Source organism: Electrophorus electricus, chromosome 10, assembly GCF_041902795.1.
Source record: "Electrophorus electricus isolate QZ-2024a chromosome 10, ASM4190279v1, whole genome shotgun sequence".
In the NCBI taxonomy this organism is placed as follows: Eukaryota; Metazoa; Chordata; class Actinopteri; order Gymnotiformes; family Gymnotidae; genus Electrophorus; species Electrophorus electricus.
Genome location: NC_137506.1, coordinates 26,968,277 through 26,974,341, shown reverse-complemented (window position 1 = coordinate 26,974,341; position 6,065 = coordinate 26,968,277).

The following is a 6,065-nucleotide window of genomic DNA, read 5'->3' as shown; positions in this document are numbered from 1 at the left end:
TCAACACAGATGATGCTGCACTGATTTTGGCTCCGCCCCCTCTGGTTTCCATTGGCTAAGAAAGTGGCCACAGTGCAATAAGTGAAGGAAATTGACGCTGCGGGAGTCATTGAGCTATTGAACAGTCTCGAGTTTCAGGATAATTTTTACATTTAGATTTTCTATACTCAGCAAACCTACACATGAAAAACAACATACATTCTCAATCGCATGGAATAGTGCATGAAACCAAATAAACTGCTGATTTGCAAAATAATATTAGCTAACAAGAAAATGGCAGGACAATGGAACATGTACAAAAGCTGGAAACTTGTTACTGCTTAAAATGATATGGAACTTTCTAGAAAAATGTATTTATAAGTTAAGGATCTATCTGGTTAGCATACTTTTTTACAAAGTACAGGCTAGCTAGCATGTTTGCTGTACATACCAACCTTTTGGTGAGTTCTGAGATGTCTTCGACGTCATTTTGCCAGTGACCTTTATTTTGATGCTCCGTGTAGTGCATGTAGCACCTCTACTATGTCTATCTGTCTCAAGGTTTTTGTTCCTGAAGGTGATGATCATTGTGTGCAGCCATGCTGAATTTAACATCAGTGTGAGAGCAGCAAGCTGCAAAAAATGAATCAATCAATATTGTGCATGCTCATCTCAGAACTGACAGGCAGGATTCTTGCTTGAGATTAGATAGAAAAGGTTTTTTTCAAATGATCAGTTATATTCTTGTCGTTGTCCCCCCCCACACACACACACTTAAATATCATCAATGTTAAGTTACGGGTTGATGTGTGAGTCAGTTTAGCAAAAGTCTGAGACAAGTCATGAGTCCTTCAAAATATGTCAGAAGTATGACTTGGGTTTGAGTCACTGACTTGAGTTGCCATCACTGGTAATGGCAAAGAAAATGGAAAACAGCTGAGGATAATTGGCTGCTCTGCACTGTCACAAAGCCCAACTCATACCAGCACCCACACAATGCCTTGGATCATCTCACCAGCTCAGACTGGTTCAGTTAATTGGATCAGCGGAGCGGGTGTTTGCAAGTGGCTCTCTCTCTAGATGCCAAAGATGCCTTTCCCATCACCGATGCCGAAAATAATTTTGTCCTTGTGGCCATGATATATGTCACTAAGTGGCCCAAGGGGCCAGGGGCACAACTTTGACTTGGTAGTCATGGCTATGGTCTGCAATTGGCTGGACGGCCATAAGACCCAGACCATTCTGCTCCATCTACAGATCGACAGCCTTGTGGAGTGTCTAGCTCACCATTGTCACTGTCCAACAGCTGCATGACTGTGAACACCACCTACCCCTGGTCTGGCTGACATGCCTCTTCACTGTACAGGAGTCAACTGGGTTCACTTCAGAATGCTCACAGATCTCATCTTTAGTTGTCCACTGCCGTTTAAGGAGGACAGCATGGCTGGCGCAGGGAACATCAAGGAACTCTGCCATGACTTCCATGACATGCACCAGTTCGACAGAGATGCCACTGCTCATCAAAATCAAGCATATGAGTCATGATACCAGGGGCAGCCACTATTGTGAGTGTGGCTGCTTAACCCATAGCTGCAATGCCCAAACTTTCAATGCCAATGGGAAGGACCCTGCATCATGGAGTGCCTGGTTAAAGTGGTGTATAGTGACTTCACTGGTCCTGTTAAAGAGAGACAGTGGACAAGGGACCAAGGAGGGGGCACCCTGTGGCACTCGTGTTGACCAGGACAGCGAGCAGGCTGCAGCTGTGATGACCAGAACAGTCAGCAGGCCGCACACAGGCTGAAGTGTGAGTGGAGCTCACCCTTCCATGGCTTTGTGTTGGGACAGACAAATGCCTTGCACCTCTCCACAGACATTATTTAGGTACGATTAATTTGTTTGTCAAAAAGTTAAATTGTGTGTATGTTGAGTTAGTTTAATCATGTTCGTTTTAGTTTAACTATCATGTTGTACTTGCATTTTAGTCTCCCTTTGATATCCCCCATTATTTTTATTTTCCTTTTATTCTTGTTTTCTGTATGTCTTTTTAACATTTGCAACAAAAGTGCCCTAATTTGATTAGAAATGGCATTCTCTTCTTCTTCTAACCTATGCCAATGCTAAAATAATGATCTAGTTGTAATCTATATAATCTGTCTAACACAGTTAAATAATCCTCATTGCTGACAAATTCTAGCATAGCAGGTAATTTGTAGAATATCTTGTTCCTAGGAAGGTTATTCCTTTATCTATATTAACTAATCAAAACTGGATACTGACCTTTGCTAATCTGCTAAAAAAAAAAATCAGTTTATAACTTCACACTTACTTCAAAGTATATTATTTACTTCAGGGTTAAGAATCTTGTGATGTTGAAATTATATAAAATTCATAACATCCTATTTATTTCTTCATTTTTAAGGAGCAATTTAAACAATTTTTACAGATACAGTTTCTGTTGTCATGTAAAAAATCAGGTACTCCACAGGCAATGAGAGTCAGTATCCAGGGTGGTAGTGAAAACAGAAGATCTTTATTGAACACCATGAAAGATAACACCATGTCTGGACCAGTAACAACGACTGAACAATTTAACTCCTTCAACAACTTAAAGGATCTTCCTTTAATCCCTGCTGCCTCTTAGAGAGGTGCTATCATATTACTACTCCCTGATTTTCAGAAGTACTTGGGAAATACACCACTGTTTCTTTAAATATCTTGCTGTCTCAGGCTTTTCTGCACATCATTATCTTCATCCCAAGGTCAGGGCATTTTTCTGAATAGTAGGCCACAATTAGGCCTCGGTCTTTGTCTTTCTCTCATTGATTTCACATACAGAATTGTCTTGACTTGTACATAGGATTTACATTTTTTCATCTTTAATTGGTACATGATGCCAGCCAATTCATGTGTTTAAACAAAGATTAGTTTATGATGTTAAAAGAGTGTTAACGTAAAAAAAAAAAAAATCCAATACTGTTTCAATAATTTCTTCAAGATGTATACTGTGTGGGTTGTTGGGACTGACACATGCCCTGCACCTCTCCACAGACATTATTTAGTTATGATTCATTTGTTGGTAAAAAAAAAAAGTTGGTTTGTGTGTATGCTGAGTTAGTTTTATGTTCTTTTAGGTTTAACTATTGTAAATGTTAGCCTCCTTTTATTCGTGTTTTCTTTTTAAAGGTTTGCATCAAAAGGTTGATAGTAGGTTGATAATAACAAATCTCTTCCCACACTTTGTAGGCACGACCTTCTCATGGTGAAGGTGGTGTGAAGTGGTGGTAATAGGAGTCCATTATTCCATGTAACCCTGTATGGTGCCTGCCCTCCACTGCTGTAGTGATCTTTATATCCCCTCTCTAAACCTCGGTCTTAAGAAAATGGGTGCACTGTGGGAAATGTGACATGATACTGTTCAAACAGTCTAGCCAAGATTTACAGTGTCCTTGTGTAAGGGCACGCCTCTGTGTTTTCTGTCACTGTCAGAAACAAAAGTGAGGTCAGGTGGAATGCATTCAAGAAGACTTTTCTCGGCCACTGAGGCATGAATGCTGGTAAACTGTAAATGTGTATGTGTAACAATGTGACTCTGTTTCTATATCTGTGAATACAGAATACAGGAAAACCCAGCATTGGTCAGCAGGAGTCTTCAGCCATGTTTATTTTCAGTATGTTCAGTGTACATTTATTTTAAGCGATACATAATTATTGTCCATAAGACAATAATATATATATTTTTTGTATCTTATACCTTTGCCTGATTAACTATCCTCATTTATCCTCATTCAAATAGAATGTATGATTTGGAACCAGACTTGCCTGGCAATAACACATCATCATCAGGACAACATAAAACTGGGCTCTGCTTCTATTAAGATCACGCCATATCCTCAGTATGTATGTGTGCCAGTGTGTAGGTGTTCTAATGAGGGGGTAGTGGCTGAGACTGGAGGATTTGGCCTTGGTTGAAGAGGGAGTCTATTGGGTGTGACAAAGAGTGATGGAGCAGGGAAGAATGAATAATTCCCTGAAAGCCTGATTTCCCAGAGTTCTCTCTGTTTCAGCTGCCACTCCCTCTGCTGGCTTGGGGTTGAATAATGAGTCTGGTCAAAGAATGTGTGTGCGTGTGTGCATGTGTGCAGTGTATGTTTGTGAGCGTGTGTGTGTGTATGTGTGTATACAGATCAGGTTGAATTTAGTTTTTAGTGATTTGGCATGATGTGTTCTTCATCGATTAAACATGTTTTGATGAGTCTCTTCACCATGTAAAAATCAACCACACCTGCTCTTGTCATCGTTCTCTTCACTCCTCCTCTTAAATAAACCTGGATAGAAAGATAATGAGTTTCAATTGCTTTTGCTTTCCATCTATTAAATATTAATTGATGAGGGACATTTCGTCAGGTACACACAATCAAACCCTCTTGCTGATAGCTCCTTTAATAGGGGATGAACTCCAGTGCAGAGATGAAGCAGGAGGTGTATGATGCATGGGGGGTGCAGAATGGGTTTTTAGGATGGCAGCTCATCCAGTGCTCAGTGCCTCCAGGGCCTGAGACAGCATAGCCTGGTGAGTCAGCATTCTGCTACATACTGCATTCTCCTCTACTCTGGTCTGGGGAGAGATCCCATTTAAACTCAGAAACCCCCAGAGAAAATGTCTTGTTTTCTCATTGGTTTTCATGAGAGTTTAGCTTTGCATCAGACCTCCTGGAAGTGTGATGAGGAAAAAACCTAGCAGGGGTGAATATAACACCTCGTAGCTTTGTTGATAGTGTAGAAATGGGAAATGACTCAATTAAAAACAAAAGTGGCCCTTGAAATGTTGCTCTCATTAAAGTTTTGAAGTTATCAGTGTGGTTGTTAAGTCACTGGTGAACTAAGAAATGTAGCTCTCATTAAAGTTTTGAAGTTATCAGGGTGGTTGCTAAGTCACTGGTGAAGCAATAGCTTTCTGTTTGTCTCTTTTTTTAACTGGAGATGCCCAAAAAACTTTAATTAGCACTTCATTTTGGCAGAGATCACACCACAGGAGACTCTCTGACAGCTGTGAGCATGTGCAGGATCACAGCCAGCACCAGATTTTGCTGTAAACGAGCCAACCCCTACAATGTAGTTAAGACGGCGTAGTTATAAAGTGTTGGTCTTTGATAGGTAGTTAGGGCTGTCCTTTTTAACAAAAGCATACTGCATCCACTCATACACACATTGTCAATGGCCCTGAGAGGGATCTCAGTAAGCACATGTCACATTATACAGCATATGTTGTCCATTGCTCTGCACATTTTGTTTGAGGTCAAAAACAAATGACATGAAAATCAACAGATGCAAGGATATCACCGTGATAAAGGCAGTGGTGAGGTTGGTGTAGCTAAGGAGGGTATGTGCAATGTTGTCAACAAGATTTTGCATGCAGTTTGCAGATGTGTGTGTGTGGGGGTTTTTTGTGGGGACCAAATGTCCCTTTGATGAAAGGATTTTAACCATACTAATATGAAATACCCCACAGAGATGGTAATACAAGACTGTGTGTGTAAACAAGCTTTCTGATAAGCATGCCTGGAAGCAGTGCTCTGTGTGTGTGTGTGTGTGTGTGTGTGTGTGTGTGTGTGTGTGTGTGTTATTGAGTAAGCAAAAGAGAAGAAACGGAGCCGCAAGCTGAGAGCCGCACTGCCAGCCCAGTGGTGTTGTGTGGTGTGGGGAACACACAGGAGGGGAAATGGCCTGCTTTCTGCAGCCCTCTGTGTGCTGTTTCTATCTGAGGAGCTTAACATACTTTGTTTCATCCCTTCTAACCTTGAGTGGGGAAGGACAGGAGCGCTGCTTCTCATCTGCTTGCTCTTTCTCTCCCTACTGATCAGAGTAAGCGGCTTCATCTCCTCACTCTGATGAATATTTGATAAAGATTTTCTTCAGCTGCACTCGTCTCTCTCCTCTCTCTCTCTCTCTCTTTCTCTTTTCCCTTTCATTCTTTTCCACTACATCTGGCTCTCCCTCTGTCTCTCACTTTCTCACTCCTCAATGCACAGTATATAATCAGCACAAACTTTAATCTTGATGTTCACTCTATACTAAAGTCCTTC